This window comes from Durio zibethinus, chromosome 8 (assembly GCF_047325235.1).
Source record: "Durio zibethinus cultivar Kanyao isolate XHJ-2024 chromosome 8, ASM4732523v1, whole genome shotgun sequence".
In the NCBI taxonomy this organism is placed as follows: Eukaryota; Viridiplantae; Streptophyta; class Magnoliopsida; order Malvales; family Malvaceae; genus Durio; species Durio zibethinus.
Genome location: NC_143169.1, coordinates 29,310,580 through 29,334,040, shown reverse-complemented (window position 1 = coordinate 29,334,040; position 23,461 = coordinate 29,310,580). Strand labels below are relative to the sequence as shown.

Below are 23,461 nucleotides of genomic sequence, written 5' to 3'. Positions count from 1 at the left end.
GAAAATGTGCCTGAACCTACCTACTACCTAATCATGGTATGCATAGTGCATGGTTCAAGCCTAGGATACCTATGCTTAGTGCCCATTCTAGCATGTGCCAATGGTGTTTAAGGGAGCTACCCACATAAAAGGCCAGCATGTGCCGATGGTGGTCGAATCATGTGTGAAGACCATGGTTCAATATGTCCCAATGATGGCCTAGGCATGTACATGTGTCATCCACAAGCTAGTCCAAGCTTAAGGGTTCTCTCTAAGTTAAGGAGTAACATTAGTTCTAGTGGGAAATGGTTTGTTTGCCAGGTGGACTAGGCCTTGAGGTCTACTAGAGGCCCAAGCAATAGGAAATTAGCCCAGAATAGTGGTATGGGTAGTGATCAAAATTCAAGAGGCTTAAACATGATGTTAAGGTTTGGCAGAATTGAGCCAGGCCTAGGTGAAGGCCTTAGTGAGAGCTTATGTGAATTTACAAAACATAAAAATGGCATTTGCATTGCAAAATTATAAAGATGGGGCTAAACCCACCTATTGCCTAATCATGGTGCACATTATGTGCAGCCCAAGGCCAGGATACTCTTGTGTGGTGCATGGCCTAGCATGTGTTAATGGTGTTTGAAAAAACTGCCCACACAAAGGGATAGTATGTACTGATGGTGGTTGAAGCATTTATAAAGACCAAGGGCCAACATGTCTTGATGGTGATTGAGGCATATGCTTGTGTCACAATTTGCAAGCTGGTCCAAGCCCATGGGTTCTTTCTGAGTTAATGAGCAGTTTCTATTCTCACAAATAAAGGTTCGATTACTAGGGGACTAAGCCTTGAGCCTTATTGGAGGCCCAAGTTATAAGGCAGTAGCCTAAAATAATGGTATGGGCAGTGATCAAGACTTCAAAGGCTTAGGCATGGTGTTCAAGTTCAGTGGAATTAAGCTAAGCCCAGGTATGGGTGCTAGTGAGCACTTAGATGAATTGATAAGCCATAAAAATGGCATTGGCATGGAAAAAAAAATTAAGATGTGCCATATCCCTCCTATTTTCCAATCATGGTATGCAAGGTGAGTAGCCTGAGCCTAGGATACCTACACGTGGTGTGTGGCTCGACATGTGCCAATGGTGTTTAAGGGAACTACCCACATAAAAGACCAGCATGTGTCGATGGTGGTCAAACCATATGCCAAGACCAAGGGCCAACATGTCCCAAAGGTGGTCAAGGCATGTGCATGTGTCAAAGTCTGCTAGCTGGTCCAAGCTTAGAGGTTCTCTTTAAGTCAGAGAGCATTTTAGTAAGAATAGGTCCAACTGCCATAAGCTAGTTGTCCTTATGGTACCTTTTCTAACACCTCTAGCTTCAAATTCTGAAGGTCTAAAGGATATATAATCCATGCTTTCATGGTTCATTTTTTTACTGGAAATCAAAATCAAATAAGCCTTTACCCTTTTGTTCCATGTGAGATTTTTGTTCTTGTTGAGCTCATCTTGAGACACCTGTGTTATCTTTTAACAGATGTGCTACCCCAACCAAAATCCCCACTTAACAATGTTTTATGCCCAGATTGATTGACCAAGGCCAGCCTTGGGTCCAAAAGAAGGGGTCAAGCCTCGCCTCTAATTCATAGAATTAGTAAAATAACATTAAAACTAGTGGTATTTCAATTTCACTCGAGGCCTCTCATTTATCCTACACCTCTTAAGTCATTTCCCAAGGTTAGACTATAGTCAAGCTCAACAAGGTTTTCCTTCCCTACTGATTCTTCCAAGCCTATTCCCTTAGCTATGGTTTTGATGGATAGTAGACAAAGATAGTGGGAATCTCATTAATCCATTCATGTGAAACACTAATTAGATGATGAGGCATTTAGCTACATTAAAGGGGTCATAGTTACTCTTGTCGTTCACCTATGCTTATTTGAATTTCTTCACTTTGACATTTAGAGCACTAGGTAGAAATCACATTACGTGAGCATATGCAGAAACCATTGCATTGATTTATTTTAATTAAAGAGTTGGACTCCCTTTGTCTATACCAATTCTAATGTGACTGCTCTCACCTAGGGAAGGCCCTCGAGGGAGCAATTCCCAGTCCCTTTGACCAACACATAGCAACTTGCTCTCACCATGAGAGTAGATTGAGCAATGTATCGATAGCTGAAGTATTTGAGATTGGGACCCCCGTGCCCAACCCTTAGAGCCAATCCTTTTCCCAAGGTTATGGATCCATTTTATGACTTCCCTTGCCTATATTGTTCCATCGACTAGAAGCTATTCACCTTAGAGACCAGATGTAGTTATAAGTACAACTAGGCATCGATGGCACTTGGTCCTCTAGATTTTCAAAGGCCACCAAGGGCACACTTGACACCATAAGACGTGTGGTGCTCTTTTGGTCATTGGACCTTACCTCCAGCTAAGCCATTTTCAGGGTAGGTAGGCCATTAAACAAAAAAGATAACTATTCCTAAGGCCCTCGTCAACTTTTCCAAACTCCCTAATGTTGTCGTTAGCTGCTGCATCCTAATTAAGGAATTTTAACCTAGATCCCTTTTGAAACTCATGCTAAACATGCTATCAGATGAGCTTTCCCTATCTCTTAGGATCGACTAACCCATGTGCAAGTGCCATTCACATGGAACCTTTCCCCTCTTCAGCCTTCAAAGTTCTTATTTGAATATTGGCTATTCCCACCAAGATCTGCACCGATGGTTCTTCACCTAAGTTCACACCTTAGGTTTTACGATGACTGCTATATCGTCTTACTCATCGAGGCTTGGCTCTTGCCCCAACAGTTGGGTATAAGTCGTGTGCTTAAGCCCTATCCATTTTTTAGGTTAGTTGATTCAGCAAGTAACTTGTTTCACATTCCTTAGTGGATTTTGACTTCCATGACCACCATCCTGCTATCTTAATCGACCAACACCCCTTACGGGTTCTAGGTTAGAGCATATTTAGGCCCATAACTTAGCTTTCAGTTCATCTCGTATCACCAATTTTGCTTACCAAAAATGGCCTACTTAGAGCTTTTGATTCTATGGCACGGTTAAATGAAACGACCACACTGTCAGGAGCCAACGTTGTATAGGGCCATGACTAGGCATAGGGTGTCATGAGCCACCCATATATAAGGCCATAATTGAGTAGAGGTGCCAAGGTGGAGGGTAAATCTCATGGGCTAGGAAAAAGTGTCCCCATTTCAAGCTTTGTAATGGTTCATGGTAGCATAAGTGTAAACTCTCTTCAGCTCTTTAGAGGGGTGAGCAGTTGATGTATTGTTAGGCTGTCTCACTAGCTAAGGTATGTGCTAGACCACCCATTTAGGGCTACCCCTCTGAACTCGACGACTGTAGGAAGACTCAATTTTTTTTTGTACTTATTATACTATTCTTGATATTAATAAAACTTTTTTTCTTATGAGAACACCGGGGGTTACCTTGGTGTGCTCCCATTATGCACTGATTTATTGTTGTGTATTCTTGAGATTAACTTGTGGCTTGTTGGTTGCCTATTCATATATCAAACTATCCTTGGCTGAGTTGTGTGGAAGTATCCATCCAAGTGCCACACAGTCTATTGCTTCATTGAAAGAAAGCTTAGCCTGTGACACATGGTATTAGAGCACAATTGAGAAGTGCTAGAGAATTGATAAAATGGCTATGAGTGATGGATTTAATGATCAACAAAGGATCGAGGAGCTTGAGGCCATGGTGGCTACCCTAAAAGCTCATATGGTAACTCATGATCCACTAAAGGGGATCAAGATATCCTAATGGGAGTTATCTAATACTCTACATAGCTTGGGTGAGGAGAGCAAAGATGCCTTAAGTGTCCTCCGAAGAGAGTTTGAGGAGCTTAGGGCCTAAGTAAGTATGCTACAAATGGCTATGGCCAGGTCAACTTTTAGCCCATAGAGAAAAGGAAGAGAGCCAAAGTGCTAGAGCCTCAATGTAATGAGGGGGTAAGAGATGTCAAAGAGCTAGAAAACTTCTTGTTTGACATAGAACAATTCTTTTAAGCTATGCACACATAATCAGAGGAGGATAAGGTTGCAATGGCTTCAATAGACCTTGCTAAGGATGCTAAGCTATAGTGGTGTTCAAAATTTGTAAGTAATGAATGCCCTATTAAAACTTAGGCAAATCTTCAGCAAGAGTTGAAAAATGAGTTCTTCCTTGAGAATGTGGAGTATATGGCCCGAATGATGCTTCCAGAATTAGTGTAAACAAGAACAATGTGAGAGTTTGTGAGGAGCTTTTCTACCTTGATGTTGGACATTAGAGACAAGTCTAAAAAATACAAGATGTTCTAATTCCTTGAGGGCCTCAAACCTTGGGCTAAGATGGAATTTCAAAGATAAAAGGTGCAAGATGTGGCCACGACCATGGCTGCCATCAAACATCTTAATGACTATAACAATGCTTCTTCAAAATGAAAGAACCCTCTATCAGGTGGCAATAACTCCAACTTTGGGAATGGCAGAAAAGATGGTCAAAGTAGATAGACCCTTCAATGAAGGATTAGATAATAGGCCTTCTAGTTCAGACAATACCCAACCCAAGGCAAACAATATATCAAATTTTAATCTGAAGCAACTGCTAGCTTGTTTTCTTATGCAAGAGGTCACATTGGGTGGCCAAATGCCCATGTAGAAGTGCCTTTAATGCTTTAAAAGCCTCCTTTCAAGAGTTTTCCAAAGTAGTCAAAACTGTTGAAGAAGTTAAATATGAGCCATCATGGATGGGCTCAATATGGTTCCTTAATGCCTTTTGTACACAACTAAACATGATAAAGAAAGAATCTGTGAGAGGTTTGATGAATAAGGACCTCATACTTAATGGTAAAACCATAAAAGCCATGGTAGATATAGGCGTAATTGATACCTTCATCACACCAGAGAAAGCAAAAAGGTGTGGTCTCTAGGTTAATAAAGACTGTGGGCAAATGAAAGTGGTTAACTTGCTAGCCTTTGTGATTGGTGGAAGCTCCAATAGTGTGATGACCAAGTTAGGGCCATGGGATGGAAATGTAGACTTCATGATTTCCCTCATGGATGACTTTGATGTTGTTCTAGGATTAGGCTTCATGATGTTGGCTCTGGTGATCCCAATCCCTACTGCTAGTTGTTTAGTGTTCTTGAGGGAAAGCTTATATGTTATGTCAACCACAATCCTTTATAAGAGTAGGAAGAAAATGATTTCAACATTACAATTAAAGAAATGAGTAAAGACAAGGGAGCCTTTTTATGTGGCTATACCAATTTACAAAGATGGGATTAATGAGAGTTTGTGGTTATGTATAGATTATAGGGCATTGAACAAAGTCACTATGAGAAACAAATATCCTATTCCTCTTATTACAGATTTGTTTGATCAACTAAGCTAGGCCAAGTGCTTCTCCAAATTGGACTTGAGATCTAGCTATCATTAAGTTAGAATTGCTAAAAGAGATGAGCCAAAAACCACTTGTGTAATGCAGTATGGTGCATTTGAAGTTCTTGTTATGCTTTTTGGATTGACTAAAACCCCTACCACATTTTGTACCTTAATGAATCAGGTGTTCCATGATTATCTTGACAAGTTTGTGGTCATCTATTTGGATGACATAGTGGTCTATAGTTCTACCTTGGAAGAGCACCAAGAGCACTCACATCTTGTGTTTCAAATACTACAAGACCATCATTTGTTTGTTAAAAGATAGAAAAGTGCATTTACTCAAACATGAATTCACTTCTTAGGCTATAATGTTGAACAAGGCCACATTCGAATGGACATGGAAAAAATTAGGGTTATCAAGGATTAGGCAACACCAAAGAATGTTAGGTGAACTCCACTCATTTTTGGGGTTAGCCAACTATTATAAGAGATTTATGGAAGCATACTCTCGTAGAATCATGGCTCTCATAGAGCTATTGAAAAAAAAGCATAAATGGTGTTGGACAAGTGAATGTTAAGAGGCTTTTGAGGGCTTAAAGAAAGCCATGATGAAGGACCTTGTCTTAACTCTCCCTTACATTAGGAAGCCTTTTGAAGTTCAAACAAATGCATCTAATTTGCTATTGGGGGAGTGCTTTTACAAGAATGGCACCCTATAGCATTTGAAAGTCAAAAGTTAAGTGAAGCTAAAAAGTGATATATGGCTTAAAAGAAAGAATTCTAATAGTAATCCATTGTTTGAAACCATGGCAGCATTATTTGTTAGGTTCACAATTCATAGTTAAGATAGACAATGTGGCGGTTAGTCATTTTCTCACCCAACTGAGGCTCATGGCTAAGCAAGCTAGATGGTAGAGTTTCTAGCCAAATTTGAATTTTGTTTTGAGCACACTACTCGAATAACCAATCAAGCGATAGATGCACTGAATAGATAGGCAAAGCTGGCTGCCCTTAGGAAAATTGCCCCGATGGTAGCTAGTAAGGTCACAACAGATATTCACAAGTTAATTAATATAATCTAAAGAAAAACCCACAAGCCAGTGCCATCCTGGAGCTAATAAAAGAAGGGAAGTCCAAGTACTTTTAGCAAGAAAATAAGGTCTTATTGATAAAAGGTCCTTGGTTGTTTGTGCCAAAAGTAGGAGGTCTAAGATAAATGCTATGGAATGCTATGATACACCATGGGCGGGTCACCCTGGTTGGCAACGTACTTTGGCTTTATTAAAAAAAAGCTATTATTGGCCTCACATATGGCAAGATGTGATGGACTATACGAAGACTTACCTCATTTGCCAATAGGATAAAGTTGAAAAAAAGAAATCAATAGGCATTCTTGAACCATTACTTATGCCCACAAGACCTTGGGTAACTTTTTCCTTTGACTTCATATTGGGCCTTCCTAAGGTTGGTGATCTTATGTCTATTCTAGTAGTGATTGACCATTTCTCTAAATATGCTACATTGATTCTCACCCAAAAGGCTTGCATCATGGAAGATATGGCCTGAATAATATTTAAACATGTTTCTTAAAACATTGTTAGTGATAGGGATCCAAGATTCACTAGGTTATTCTTGAGAGAATTTTTCAAGATCTTGGTATCTCAGCTCAACATCTTTTTAAGTTATCACTTGCAAGCTAATGGTCAAACTAAATGATTTAATGGGTTATTAAAGGAGTACTTAAGACACTTTGTTCAAGCTAATCAGAAGAATTAGCCTTTATTGTTAGATGTAGCTCAGCTTTGTTTTAATTCCAACAAGTGTTCTTTCATAAACAAAAGTCTATTTGAAGTGGTCACTGAACAATTGCAAAGACCACTACATACATCCCTTAAGCCATATCGAGGGAAGAATCCACGAGCCTTCAACCTTAGCAAAAAATCAATACAAAACACAAAAATTGTGCAAACAAACTTAGAGAAGGCATCAAACCACATGAAAAAATGAGCAAATAAGGGTCGAAAGGCACAACACTTCAAAGTTGGTGATCTTGTTCTTGTCAGATTAGTGCCCGAACAAACCAGGTTCCTAAAGAAGTAGGATTTTAGGTTGGAGCATAAGTATGAGGGTCCAATGAAGATCCTTTCCAAAGTTGGGAATGCCTCTTATAAAATCGACCTACCAAAATGAATGAAAGTGCACCTAGTGTTCCATGTGAACAACTTAAAGCCCTATCATGCAAACCCCGTAGATACAAGTTGAGGTGAATCAACTAGAGTTGCCAGTACCATGAAGCCACCATCAAAACATCAAGTTAAAGAGATTTTAGTTGACAAGGTATCTTAAGTATCTCGAAAAATAGTTCACGAATATTTAGTGACGTAGGAGAGCTTAGGACTAGAAGAAACTAGTTGGGAAAGAGATCATGTCCTCCAAGCATTCAAGCAAAAGATTGAAGAATTCTATACCAACAAGTCAATGAGGTCATCGACAAAATAGGTGGGGGAGTATGTTATGAGCCAACCTTGTATAGGGCCACAATCGGGCATAGGATGTAATGAGTCACCCATGCATAGGGCCATGACTAAGTAAATGTGCCAAAAAGGAGGGTACATCTCATTGGCTTGGAAAAAGTGTCCCTATTTCAAACTTTGTAATGGTTCTTAGTAGCATCAGTATAAAATCTCTTAATCTTTTTAGAGGGGTTGAGCAATCGACATATTATTGGGCTACCTCACTAACTAAGGTACATGTTAGATCACCCATCTAGGGCTGCCTCTCTAGCCTCGATGATGGTGGGAGGACTCAATGCTTTTTTTGTACTTTTGTACTTTCTTGATATTAATAAAATAGTTTTTTTCTTATGGGAACATCGAAGGTTGCCTTAGTGTGCTCCTAATATGGCCTAATATATCATTATGTATTCTTGAGATTAATTTGTGGTTTGTTGGTCACCTATTTAGATATCAAACTATCCTTGGCTACTTGTGGGGAAGCATCCATCCAAATGCCATATGGTCTGTTGCTTCATTAAGAGAAAGCTTAGCTAGTGATGCGTGCCATCTTACCTATTTAAAGTTTGAGAATAGATCGAGGGTGTTGTGCATCCAATGCCTCTAATTATTGGCTTTACCCTATAAAACATGCCAAGGGCTCTAACTATCCTAAGGGAAACTTTAAAGGGAACCAGCTATAGATGGTTCGACTAGTCTTTCACCCCTATACCCAAGTTATACAAATGATTAGCACATCATTATCACTGTAGGCCTCCACCAAATTTTCATCTGGCTTTGCCCTATTTAGGCATAGTTCACCATCTTTTGGGTCCTAACAAGCAGCTCACACTCGAACCCTTCGTAAAAAATTTCAAGGTCAGTCGGTGGTGTACCCATTAGAGATCCCACCAATCAACTTCCTTGCACCTTATGGGTATTTTAGCTCATTAACTAGCACACATGTTAGACTCCTTGGTCTATGTTTCAAAATGGGTTAGATGGTGAGACCACAGGCTAATGCCTAGAGCATGCGGTGTCGAGGCACATCGAGATAATGTGTGCTGCATTCCATGATCATGGTGATAACATTTCTATAGGCATATCGAAAGCCTAGGCTTGGGCCACCATCATAACCCATGTCGATCGATGCCTTGAGTTGATCAGTGAATCAGCTCTTACTGTTCCACATCTGATCAAGGCATATTATTGACCCCTATTTGCTTCCCTTTCGATAATTTTAAACACTTTTTGACTCTTTTTTCAAAGTCTTTTTCATCTTTCCCTCATGGTACTTGTTTACTATCGATCTCTCACCCATATTTAGCCTTGGATAGAATTTACCCCTCGATTAAGGCTGCATTCCCAAACAACCAAACTCACAAACAATGCCTAGTGCTATGAAAGGGTCTAGGTGCAACAGGGCTCTCACCCTCTTGGCACCCCTTTTCAGGGTACTTGGGCCCAGTCTACCATTGAGGATGCTTCTCCAGACTACAATTTAGACACCGAAGGTGTCCAATTCTCAAGCTGGGCTATTCTTAGTTTGCTCGCCACTACTAGAGGAATCTTGGTAAATTTCATTTCTTTCACTTATTGACATGTTTAAACTTAGTGGGTAATCCCGCCTAACCTAAGGTCATGATGCGAGCATCGACCAAGTGATGTGGGGGATCTAATCGGGTATCGGTGGACAACAAGTACATGTCATCAAAGATAAGGCACATTAGGGGCTTTACCACTGATGGTCATAGCACTATCATTGCTAGGGACTCACTTTTGGGCCAACCATGACCGACAAAATCACAAGAGGCCATCTTCCACCCCTTTCACCCAGAGCCCAATGGGCGGGGGTTTAGAGGGGGTGACAGTGCATGACACCCAGGCAAGAATGCCTTCAGCCTAATGGCTCAGGGCATAATTTGCATTCAAAGACTCGATGGCTCACGAGATTTTGTAATTCACACCAAGTATTGCATTTCACTGCATTTTTCTTCAATGTAAGAGTTGACATATCCATTATCGAGAGTCATTTTTGGTTTTCATGACAAAAAAAGTCATAATGCTGACTATGCACACATCACGAACAGGATGGTGATGGCATATGCATTTTTTTTCATTCTGGTTCTTTGGCACAATTCACACTATGGCTTTGTTATTCAACCGCAGACAGCAATACCAATCATTTCGCCCCTCCGAGAGGTAGAATGAAGTGTCACACCCACTTGAGGCTAAGATGGGCTCAGGGCATGAAGGCACCCTTACCCTTTTGGTGTTTCATTAACGTGTTTATGAGTCATTCGATAAATGGGTTTCGACAATGATCATTTGCACAATGATCCTTCAGTATGTTCACCTATTGAAACTTTGTTATGACTTCTCTTTCCTCTAAATGATAAGGTTCAGTGGACTTCCCATGATGTCACAAGCAGCGAATTATCCATGTCACCATGATTTAAACACTTCATTAAACCATTCAATCGATAGGAGCAATGGGTGGTGTGCAAAGGGTAGGGACGTACTCAACATGAGTTAATGACTTACGCTTACTAGGAATTCCTTGTTAAAGACCAACAATTACAATGATTTATCCCCATCACAATGAAATTTCAAAGATTACCCAAGCTTGTCAACCAAGGCTATAGACTACTTGAATATATCAATTTAGCAAGTGTGTGGCCAAGAACATCTAAGGGCATCATAGACCTATTATTACCTTAAACTTCTTTGGCCTAAGTGGCCATATTCCTTTTAAAAAGCTAGCCTTGAAGGATCACCTCCGTGTACCTAGTTCGTAGGCTAAAGTCTTGTTCTTTAACAGAGTTAACTAGACAAATCACTTCACCAACTAAGAACGGCCATGCACCACCACCCATAGAATAAAAATGGAGTTCTCAATCTATCAATCCTTACTATGTTTGGACCTAGTAAGTTTTCCCTTTCTTAAGTTAAATTAAGCCACAAGCTCTACTCTTGGTGATGCTTTTTTATCAATTCCTTTAAGTTTCAACCTTACGACCATACTCCCCCAAAACCTAAAGACTTTGATTTCTCATAAAGTGCTGGTGGAGTTCTAAAAGTAATATCCATCGATCCCTGGCCAACATCATTTATGGTTAAGACTAGGATGGTATTTGATCATCTTTGAACCCTAACTTTCATTATTGATTAATGAAAACATCATTGGCAAATGTTTTTACAATTGTTCATCTTTCATAAATCCAAAATTTTCACCTCTAACTATGAAATTTGAATGCCCCTAATTGTCCCTGTTAATCATTACTCCTATCTCGAAGGCCAACACATTAAGACTGAAATCCTATGATGTTATCCCATGCTAATGTATACAAGCATAAACCTACTTTAAGCACTCTAATTTCTTCAAAGTAACAATGTTAGAGGAATAAATTGGCCAATTAAGGCTAGGAGTGCCTCACCAATAGTAGGGAAGAGTAGCTTGGTGCTCACTGTGAGGTGGACCAAACAACCCAATCCTAGTTTCAACTATAAGCTTTTTAATTGTAACAACTTAAATATATGCTATTAGAGCTAGAATTGCTGTAGCTATTAGCACTAGACTTACCTTCTAATGGATCCCCATTAAAGGATTTAGATTGTACTTATTCCAATTACCAGACTCATAAAGCTTGGTATTATTATTTTTTTTCACTACCTCCCTATGTTAGGATTGGGTAATTTGTGCACCTGCTGCCTTCCTTGGAAGTGGTAGATATTTCTTAGGCTCCCTATTTGGAATCAAACCCTAATTCTCCATCACCCATCACCACCATAGTAGGCCATTATCCTACTATCAAAAGTTGATAGGGAAAAAATTTGAATGATGCGTCTCCGGCACATAGGCTGTGTGATCTATCGAGTTACCATGAATCATCAGAGTAATGGGCAAAGCCTATGTAGACCTTTTATCTAATGAATGCATCATTTCCAAACGTTGAGGTTTGTTGCACATATTAGCTATATAATTGATTTAATAAGCCATTCATAGTTTCACTATCTGAATTAGTTTAAACTTACATAAGCATGGCTTATTCTTTGAGACAAGTATATGACTACTTGGCAGGATTAACCAAGTAGCATTCCTTCAGGATGTTGGCACTGCATAAACCTTAATGCACTGACTAAGTGATGGAGATAGCCAATATGAAGCACAAGCATCATGCATGTCAAGCTTGTAAAATGCATAGCAATAGATGTGCAAGGGTTGAAAGCCTGTACCCACAAAACATTCCACATCCAATAGCATGATTGAACACTAGTGCACTAATGTGGCTATAGAGGTTTGGGTGGCACACTTTGGACACAACACATGATTGAGGTTCGACCCATACCCCTTAAGGATACAAGAAGAATGATGGATTATAAGACATCCAGTTACCATCAATTTAGATATGTAGCATAGGATCTCAATTGCACCCCACAAGGTATGATGACCACATAAAGAGAGATTAAAGAGGATGATGGGTTGACAATTTGATGCATCAAGCATAAATCCTACCAACATCCATAATCATAACATCACTCATATGCCTGTTGCATACAAGTGGCTGCATCCATACACACTAGTCCACAACCCACCCAATCAATTACTCGATGAGTAAGAGGAAAAAATGATGTATGAAGCCATGCCACAACTGCTTGGCATGGGAAAAACATAAGCAAGGGCTATAAAACTACCCTTTCCATCCAATAGGCAATAATGGCATGAAACCACAAATGCTTGGTCTAGTCGAGACTACACATTAAACCTCCACAGCCACTACCCTAAGGGGATGTTGCTTGATTTAGGGATTTGTTCCTAGGGTCTTTGGTAGCATGGGCTACATGCACGGGCTTGGCCAAGCCAAAGCAATTTTATGGTCGATGATAAGGGACCACGGGACTACCAAATACTCAAGACACTTGGCCAGACTAAGCCAATGACTACAGGTTCTGCTTGCACCACTTTAAGGAGCTGTTGCCTGATTTAGGGACTTGGTCTGGGTTTAAGGCAGCATCAATCATAGGCATGGGCTTAAGCTCAGCACAACTGAGCCTTTTTTCCATATGCACACTAACCAATTAAGGCCATGAGCTCCTACAAGTCACCAAAGCAACTAGTTGCTTGACAACATGACCAGAAGGCATGCATGGCCTAGATTTTGCTCTAGGGACATTGCCATGGATGTTTGCAACAACAAGCCTATCATGCACACCTACTCCCTCATGAGGGAAAAAAGAAGACCCGACAACCACCTCTAAAAGGCATGATAGATTTTACATAGATGTTAGCAGTAGACATTAAAGTGTTTATAATAGGAAACTTCTTTCAAACAGGCATATCTTGCATGAGGGTTTGTAGGTGTTGATGGTGGTTAAGGAATGTGCCCGTACCAAGGCCCAGCATATGCTAATGGTGTTCGAGGCAAGTGTCTGTAACAAGGGCTAGTATATGCCGATGGTGTTTGAGGTAACTACCTATACCAAAGGGTATTTTTTATCGATGCTGATCAAGGCATGTGCCTTCACTAAGGGTCAGTATGTACCAATGATGGTCAAGGCAATTGCCCATACCAAAGCCAACTAGTGCCAGTGGTGGTCAAGGTAGGTGCCCTTACCAAAGGCTAGCTTGTGCTGATGATGGTCAAGGTGTGTGCCCGTAACATGTGCCAACATGTGCCCGCACCATGTGCTAGCATGTGCTGATGATGGTCAAGGCCTTAGGTAAAGCTTGATTATGTGCCCTAATGCACATGCTAGGCTTGGGCATGTACTAGTGTCACATTTTTCGCCTAAGGCACCATCACGAAAAGATTGTTGGAAAACCTAGTCAATGGCATTAAGGGTTCCAACGATTGGGGAAGGGGACCATAGGGTGTGTGCACATGATGTATAATAAGTGCTAGTCCTTAGCCCTTATATTGGCCCCTTATCCCTCAAGAAACCTCAACAGCTCACAACCTCTTAAAAAAGCATAAAAGCTTTTATAGGTTTGCAACCAGTAGCCATTTAAGTGTCTAAAATAAGGATGCTTTTTTCAAATGGCCATAAGATCTTCTACACTTCGAGTTCTTATCTAACTTTTTTATGGATGCTTACAAAAATACAAGGATCACGTATACTAAATCTAGGGCCAAAACTCCTTTTAAAAGAATTTAAAAAAATCCAAAACCATGAAAAATTTTTAAAATCATAAAAAATAGAAAATGTGTCATCTTGCCATGAAACTTCACATGAAGGCATAGAAGACTGTTATATGAATTTGCAAGCCATAAAAATGGTATTGGCATGGCAAAAATATGAAGATGTGCTTGAACCCAACTATTGCCCAATCATGGTCTGTATGATGCACAGCTTAGCATGTGCCAATAATATTTGAGGGAACTACCTGCACCAAGGGCCAACATGTGCCGATGGTAATCAAAGCATGTGCCAAGACCAAAGGCCAACATATCTTTATGGTAGTTAAGGTATGTGCATATGTCACAATCTGTAAGCTAGTCTAAGCCCAAGAGTTATTTTTGAGTAGTGAAATAGTTCTAGTTCTAGTAGGACAAGGTCTGAAAGCTAGGGGACCAAGCCTTGAGGTGTACTGAGGTCCAGGTCATGGGGAACTAGCCTAGAATAATGGAACAGGTAGTGATCAAGACTTTAGAGGCTTAGGCCTAGTGTTTGGGTTTGATAGAATTGGGTTAGGCTTAGGGGTGTATGTGTGTGTTGGTTAGCATTTTATGAATTTATAGGCAGTGATCAAGACTATAAAGGATTAAGCCTAATGTTCAGGTTTGCCAAAATTGAGCCAAGCCTAGGTACATGTGTTGGTTAGCATTTTATGAATTTACAAGCCATAAAAATGGCATTTGCATGGCAAAAATATGAAGATGTGCTTGTGTCATTGGTCGAGACTCAAGCTTCAGGCTCACACAGCTCTAGGACACAAGAATGGACTATTCCGCATCCTAAATTAGCCTAACATAAGAAATAGTACATGGACACTTTAGATTACAAGGCTTGGCCACTTAGTACATTACAAAATGAAAGGCCACAACAAGTGTTTGCAGAAAGGCTAACAAAAAGAATAAAATAAAGTTTAAGGTAAAAGTAAGGATGTTATTATTCAATGGTTCTAGTGTGTGTACAATGAGGGTGAGAATCTCTCTATTTATAATTGAGTCCCCTTTACAATTAGTGCTAAGATACATTTTTAAACTCTAGGGATTACACTGGCTTGAATCCTATGATTTTAGGAGATAAGATACAATTCTTGATTTTAAGGGATTGGTGTTGCTACACAATCATTAACTTGCTGAAATCGTGCTGATTATCGGGCTTTCTAGAAGCCCTAAAAACTGATCCTCCTAGGATTGTGTTTAGGTGTACCCACACCTAGGCTCAATCGTGTACCTACTCTTTGACCATTAATGCTCTCACCTGGGTTTGATTGGATGCTTGTGCAATGCTCACCAATTCCTACCCTTGGGCCTAACTAAATCCTACCAAACCTGAACACCTTTCCTAGGCCTCTAGAGTATTTATCACTACCTACCCCATTATTTTGGGCTATTTCCCCATGACCTAGACATCTAGTGAACCTTAGGGCCTGGTCCCCTTGGATGTCAAAGTTTATCTTGTTAGAACTACTACTCAACTTGGAGAAAACCTTTTGGCCTATACTAGCTTATGAACCATGACACTTGAATCCACTTACTACTTAGTTGTGGTGCACATGGTGCATGACTATGGCCTAGGATACTTGTACTTGGTGCACGGCCTAGCATGTGTCGATGGTGTTCGAGGGAACTACTCGCACAAAAGGCCAGTATTTACCAATGATGGTCAAAGCATATGCTAAGACCAAAGGCCAACATGTCTCGATGGTGGTCGAGACATGTGCATGTGCCATAGTTTGTAAGCTAATCCAAGCCTAGAGGCTCTTTTTTAGTCGGGCAACAGTTCTAATTCTAGTGAGACAGAGTCTGATAGCCAAGGGGACCAGGCCTTGAGTTATACTAGAAGTTTAGGTCATAGGGAACTAGCCCAGAATAATGGTAAGGGCAGTGATCAAGATTCCAATGGCTCAAGCACGATGTTCAAGTTTAGTGGAAATGAGCCAAGCCAAGGTGCAGGAGCTAGTAAGCATTATATGAATTTACAAGCCATTAAAATGGCATTAGCATGGCAAAAATATAAAGATGTGCCTGAACCCATCTACTACTCGATCATGGTGCACATAATATGTGACCTAAGCCTAGGATACCTATGCTTGGTGTGTGGCCTAGCATATGCCATTGGTGTTCAAGGGAACTGCTTGCACAAAGGGCCAGCATGTGCCAATGGTGGTCAAAGCATACACAAAGGCCAAGGGCCAGCATCTTTTAATGGTGGTCAAGGCATATGCATGTGTCATAATTCATAAGTTGATCCAGGCCTAAGGTTCTCTTTAAGTCAAGGAGCAATTCTAATTCTAATAGGAAAGGGTTCGATTACGAGGGGGACTAGGCCTTGAAGCCTACTAGAAGCACAAGTCATAAAGAACTAGCCCAAATAGTGGTACGGGCAATGATTGAGACTCTAGAGGCTTAAGCATGGTGGTCAGGTTTGGCAAAATTGAGCCAAGCCTAAGTGCGGGCACTAGTGAGTGCTTTTGTGAGTTTATAGGCCATAAAAATGGCATTGGCATGGCAGAAATGTGAAGATGTACTAGAACCCTCTGACTACCCAATCATGGTATGCATTGTGTGAGGCTCGAGCCTAGGATACTCATATGTGGTGCACGGCCTAGCATGTGTCGATGGTGTTCAAGGGAACTACTCACACAAAGGGCCAACATATCCTAATAGTGGTCAAGGCATGTACTTGTGTCATGGTTTGCAAGCTAGTCCAGGCCCAAGGGTTTTTTCTAAGTTGAGGAATAGTTCCAATTCTAGTAAAAAAGGGTCCGCTACTAGGGGGACTATGCCTTGAGACCTATTGGAGCCCAAGTTACGGGCACTAGCGAAGAATAGTGGTATGGGCAGTGATCAAAACTCCAAAGGCTCAAGCATAGTGTTCGGGTTCCATGAAATTGAGCTAGCCCTAGGTGCAGGCACTAGTGAGCACTTAGATGAATTGATAAGCCATTAAAATGGCATTCATATGGAAAAAACGTGAAGATATGCCTGAACCCACCAACTACTCGATAGTAGTGTGCATGGTATTTGGTCTAGGCCTAGTAAACCACACTCGGTGTGTGGCCCAACATATGCCAATAATGTTCAAGGGAACTACTTATACAAAAGGCTAGCATGTGCCGATAGAGGTCAAAGCATGTGCAAAGACTAAGGGCTAACATATCTTAATGGTGGTCGAGGCAAGTGAATGTGTCATGGCCTAAACACTGGTCCAGGCCCAAATGTTCTCTCTGAGTCAAAAAATAGTTCTAGTTCTAATAGGAAAGTGTTCAATTGCCAAGGGGACCAAGGCCTACTAGAGGCCAAGGTTGCAGGGCACTAGCCTAGAATTGTGGTATGGGCAGTGATCAAGACTCTAGAGGCTCAGGCACAGTGTTTAATTTTATAGAATTAAGCTAGGCTCAGGTGTAGGGCTGGTGAGCACTTAGATGAATTGAGGCATATGTATGTGTCATTATCCATAAGCTAGTCCAAGCCCAAGGGTTCTCTCTAAGTTGACGAACAGTCTCAATTCTAGTATGATAGGGTTCGACTACCAAGCAACCAAGCCATAAGGCTTACTAGAGTCCTAGGTCATAGAGAACTACCCAAAACAGTGGTATGGGTAGTAATCAAGACTCCAGAGACACAAGCAAGGTTTTTAGGTTTGGTAGAATTAAGCTAGGTCTGGGTGCATGCACTTGTGAGCAATGTGCAGTCACACAGTTAGACCTAAATGCAGGCATCGATGATCAAGGTGGAAGCACACGATCAAACCCATGTGTGGGATTGCCTAAGCATAGTCCTAGGAAGATCAAATTTGTGGGCTTCTAGAATGCCTAATACTATAGCACAATCTTTGGCAAGCTAGAATTATGCTAAGCACTTGAGTTTTGAAGGTTGATAATTTTTGACAAGTGCTAGCATCTAGCGATGGTGTTTGAGGTAGCATCCTGAAATAAGGGGCCAGCATTTGCTAATGGTATTCGAGGAAATAATAGGCCAACATCTACCAATGGTGTTGGATGCAATTGCCCACACAAACCAAGGGCTAAGTGCTGTCAATGGTGCGCAGGCAGAACTAATCTAAGGGCTAGCTGCACCAAAGGTGAGCCTGTTCCTATAACAAATACCAAAGGCATTTGGTTGTCATTTACTTGGATGCTTGAGGTAGGAATGTCATCCACCAACCCAATCAATTACAATGGAAAACACCATTCATCCCCTACCCCAAAAAGGTACGATTTAAAAAAATAAAGTGAATAGACTTCAATGGGTGTGAAGGGAAGGGAGGAATCAAAGCAACAAAGGGCTAAATCTTAGTGGATCATGGCACAGTGGCAATAAGGCCACTCTACCACTTACAGTAGTCTATTGTATAATTAAGTCATCTGCAAAGGATTCTACCTACTACTTTGTGGGAATTAAGCTCTAAGGAGGCCCGCATAATTTGTTCACCTCAGAGGCTGCACCTACAACATGTACCTTTAGGGGCCATAGGCTTTTACTCTGGGTTGACAATCAGGTTACAAGCGCATGCATCACTTCTAGCCCAGATTCTAACTTAGAGGTGTTCAGTCATAATCTAGCATATGGTAGCTTTGCACTTTTGACTTTTGAACCAAGCACGATGACCAATTGTGTGAATCAATAGTTCCTCTCTACTAGGTTGAATTACTATTGTGAAACTACCATTAATAAGGTAAAACTAACCTATCTCATGATGGATTAAACCCAGCTCATGTTCTCTATTAGTGGGTGAACAATCCAACACTTGGTGAATTCGGCTTCACAATGATAGGAAAAGTTGGTGTCAAAGGATTAAAAAGTAATGTTGCTATGCATGCTTAGCTACCACTAGCCAGTTATCCCTGTAGTAACTTTTCTGACATCCCTAGCTTCAAATTCCAAAGGTATAAAGGATTGATAGGCCATGCTTTCATAATTCATATTCGTATTGGAAATCAAAATCAAATGAGCTTTTACCCTTTTGTTCCACATGTTTTTTGTTATCATTGAGCTCATTTTAGAACACCTACATTATCTTTTAACAAATTTGCCTTCCCATCCAAACTCCCCACCTAAGAATGTTTTTTGCCTAGATTGACTAATTGAGGCCATCCTTGGGTCCAAAAAAAAGGATCGTGCCCCGTTTTCGATTCACAAAATAAGTAAAATAACATTAAAAGTAGTGGTATTTCAATTTCATCTGAGGTCTCCCACTTATCCTACACTTCTCAAGTCATTTCACAAAGTTAGACTAAAGTCAACTTAATAAGGTCTTCTCTCTTTGTTGATTCTACCAAGCCCGTTCCCTTGGCTGTGTTTCACTAAATGGTAGACAGGGACAATGGGAATCTCATTAATCCATTAATGTGCATCACTAATTAGATGACAAGGCATTTGGCTACCTTAAGAGAGTCATAATTACTTCCACCATTTACCTATGCTTGCTTGAATTTCTTCACATTGACACTCAAAGGCTGTGTTTCACTAAATGGTAGACAGGGACAATGGGAATCTCATTAATCCATTAATGTGCATCACTAATTAGATGACAAGGCATTTGGCTACCTTAAGAGAGTCATAATTACTTCCACCATTTACCTATGCTTGCTTGAATTTCTTCACATTGACACTCAAAGTACTGGGTAGAAATCACATTGCATGAACATCCGTAATGACCATCATAATGCTTTTGTTTTAATTAAACAATCAAATTCCCCTTGTCTATATAGTTTTGAGTAAACTGTTCATCACTCAAGAAAAGCTCTTGAGAGAGTTTTTCCTAGTCCATCCCTTGGTCGGCATGCGGTGACCTACTATTGCCATGGAAGCAACTTGAGTAGTGCTTCAGTAGCTGATGGGTTCGACACTGGGACCCCAATGCCTAGCCCTTAGAGCCAATCTTTTTCTCGATGTTACAGATTCATTTTGTCAATTTCCCTTGCCTACATTGTTCCATCGACCAGACACCACGTGATGTCTAATGCGGTTATGAGTACAACTGGGCATGGATAGCATGATCCTTTAGATTTTCAAGGGTTGTTGAGGGTGCACCAGACACCACGTGATGTGTGGTGCTCTTTCGACCACTAGACCCTACCTCCAGTTGAGCCGTTTCTAGGGTAGGTAGGCAGTTAAACAAAAAAGATAACTCTTTTCGAGGCCCCTGTCAAAAACTCCAAACTCCTTAATGTTTCCATTAGCCTTCATGTTTTGACTTAGGAATTTCAACCCGATTCCCTTTCAAAGCTCGCACTGGATAGGCTGTTGAACTAACTCCCCCCATCTCTTAGGATCGACTAATCCATGTTCAAGTGCTATTCACATGGAACCTTTCCCCCCTTCGGCCTTCAAAGTTCTCATTTGAATATTTGCTATTTATTTCAAATAGTTATGACCTTTTGTTTTGTGATAAACGAATTGTTTCTGTCCATACAAGCTTATTTGAAATAAAATAATACTAGTTTATTAATATTTCAAAATTTAATAAGTAAATGAATCTTTTACTGAGTAAGCTCAAATTGTTATGATTGTTTGAGCAAATTTTTATTTTAAATAGTTAGGATATTTTGTTTCATCATAAAACAATTGTTTCTATTCATACAAGTTTATTCAGAATAAAATAATACTACTTTATTAATATTTTGTAAATTAATAGGTAGGAGATTTAAAAAATATATATGTTTATCGAACAAGTTCAAATAGTTATGTTTATTTGAACAATTATCTATTTTAAATTATTATGACCTTTTGTTTTGTGGTAAAACAATTGTTTCTATTCGTACATAATTATTCAAAATAAAATAATACAAATTTATTAATATTTTGAAAATTAATAAGAGATTTAAAAACTAAATCTATTTACTGAACTAGTTCAAATAGTTATAACTATTTGAATAATTATCTATATCAAATCGTAATGATCTTTATTTTGGCATACAACAATTGTTTCTTTTCATGTAAGCTTATTCGATTAAAATGATACTAATTTAATAATATTCTGAAAATTAATAAGTAAGAGATTTAAAAAATAAATATGTTTGTCGAACTAGTTTAAATAGTTAAAACTATTTGAACAATTATCTATTTCAAATCATTCTAACCTTTTTTTTAGTCATAAAACTATTATTTTAGTTCATACAAACTTATTCGGAATAAAATAATACTAATGTATTAACATTCAAAAAATTACTAAGCAAGAGATTTAAAAAAATAAATCTGTTTACTGAACAATTTTAATTAGATATGACTATTTGAACAATTATCTATTTAAAATTGTTTTAACTTTTTATCTTGTCATAAAATGATTGTTTCAATTAATAAATGTATCTGAAATAAAATAATACTACTTTATTAATATTTTAAAAATTATTAAGCAAGAGATTTAAAAACTAAAGTTGTTTTCTAAAGCAATTTTAATAATTATGACTATTTGGACAAATATCAATCTCAAATCATTATGATCTTTATTTTGTCATAAAATAGTTGTTTCTGATCGTACAAGTGAATTCAAATAAAAATAATACTAATTTAATAATATTTTCAAAATTAATAAATAATTTAAAAAAATGTGTTTGCTAAATCAATTCAAATAGTTAAGATTATTAGAATAATTATCTATTTCAAATCATTTTGACCTTTTGTTTAGTCATAAAATAATTGTTTTAGTTCAAACAAGCTTATTTGAAAGAAAATAATGCTAATTTATTAACTTTCAAAAAATTAATAAGCAAGAGATTTGAAAAAGTAAATCTATTTACTGAACAAGTTCAAATAGCTATAATTATTTAAATAATTATCTATTTAAAATCAATGTGAACTTTTGTTTTGTCATAAAACAATTGTTTTAGTTCACAAAAGTTTATCCAAAATAAAATAATACTAGTTTATTAATATTTTAAAAATTAATAGGAGATTTAAAAAATAAATCAGTTTACTAAATTAGTTTAAATAATTATGGATATTTAAATAATTATCTATTTCAAATCGTTATTACCTTTCATTTTGTCATAAAACAATTGTTTTTCAACATACAAGCTTTTTTCAAAAAAATTGTTAGTACTTTTCGTTTTGTCATAAAACAATAATTTTTGAACATACAAGTTTATTTGAAATAAAATAATACTAATTTATTAATATTTCAAGAATTAGTATGAGATTTAAAAAATAAATCTATTTACTGAAGTTCAAACAGTTATGACTATTTGAACAATTATCTATTTCAAATTGTTACAACCTTTTGTTCTATTATAAAATAATTATTTCTATTCATATAAATTTATTTGAAATAAAATAATATTAAATTAATAATATTCTAAAAATTCATAACTAAGAGATTTAAAAAATAAATTTGTTTGTCAATCCAATTCAAATAGTTAAGACTATATGAATAATTATCTATTATTTTAAATTGTTATAACCTTTTGTTTTGTTATAAAACAATTATTTCAACTCATCCAAGTTTATTCATAATAAAATAAAACTAATTTATTAATATTTTAAAATTTAAAGTGATTTAAAAAATAATGTTATTTACGGAACCACTTCAAATAATTATACCTATTTGAACAATTATATATTTTAATTTGTTATAACCTTTTGTTTTCTAATAAAATTATTATTTTTATTCATACAAGCTTATTTAGAATAAAATAATACTAATCTAATAATATTTTGACAATTAATAACTAAGAGATTTAAAAAATAAATTTGTTTAACTGTTTGTACTGGTCAGGCTAGTAGATTCATTTTTTGAATCCGTTATTTATTAATTTTTAGAATATCAATAAATTAGCATACTTTATTTTGAATAAGACTATATCAATAGAAATAATTATTTTATGACAAAACAAATGGTTATAATGATTTGAAATAAAATAATTGCTCAAATTGTTATAACTACTTAAATTGGTTTGGTAAATAGATTTATTTTTTTAAATCTTTTATTAATTTTCAAAATATTAAAAAATAAATGTTATTTTATTCAAAACAAACTTATATGAACAAAAATATTTGTTTTACGAAAAAACAAAATGTCATAACGATTTGAAATAGATAATTATTCATATAGCCTTAACTATTTGAATTAGTTCGACAAACAAATTTATTTTTTAAATATCTTAGTTATTGATTTTCATAATATTATTAGATAAGAATTATTTTATTTCGAATAAGCTTGTGTGAACATAAACAATTATTTTATGATTTGAAATATATTATTATTCAAATAGTAATAACTATTTAAACTGGTCTTGTAAGTATATTTATTTTTCAATTCTCCTACTTATTAGTTTTTGAAATATTAATAAATTAATATTATTTTATTCCAAATAAACTTGTATGATGAAAAACAATTATTTTATAACAAAATAAAAAGTTCATAACTAATTTGAAATAGATAATTGTTTAAATGGCCATAATTATTTGAACTAATTCGATAAACTGATTTATTTTTTAA

General features: G+C 37.6%; 1 non-coding gene and 3 pseudogenes across 1 annotated transcript; all 4 read right to left on the bottom strand.

Annotated features, from left to right (window-relative positions):
* Nucleotides 1–2,247: 2,247 nt before the first annotated feature.
* LOC149517894 (25S ribosomal RNA) lies at nucleotides 2,248–9,471 on the bottom strand (annotated as a pseudogene).
* Nucleotides 9,472–9,727: 256 nt separating this feature from the next.
* On the bottom strand, nucleotides 9,728–9,883 carry LOC149517893 (5.8S ribosomal RNA). The gene has a single exon (XR_016344390.1). It is a non-coding gene; the product is annotated as a 5.8S ribosomal RNA (ribosomal RNA).
* Nucleotides 9,884–10,185: 302 nt separating this feature from the next.
* Nucleotides 10,186–11,946, bottom strand: LOC149517892 (18S ribosomal RNA; annotated as a pseudogene).
* Nucleotides 11,947–18,289: 6,343 nt separating this feature from the next.
* Nucleotides 18,290–20,816, bottom strand: LOC149517891 (25S ribosomal RNA; annotated as a pseudogene).
* Nucleotides 20,817–23,461: the final 2,645 nt, after the last annotated feature.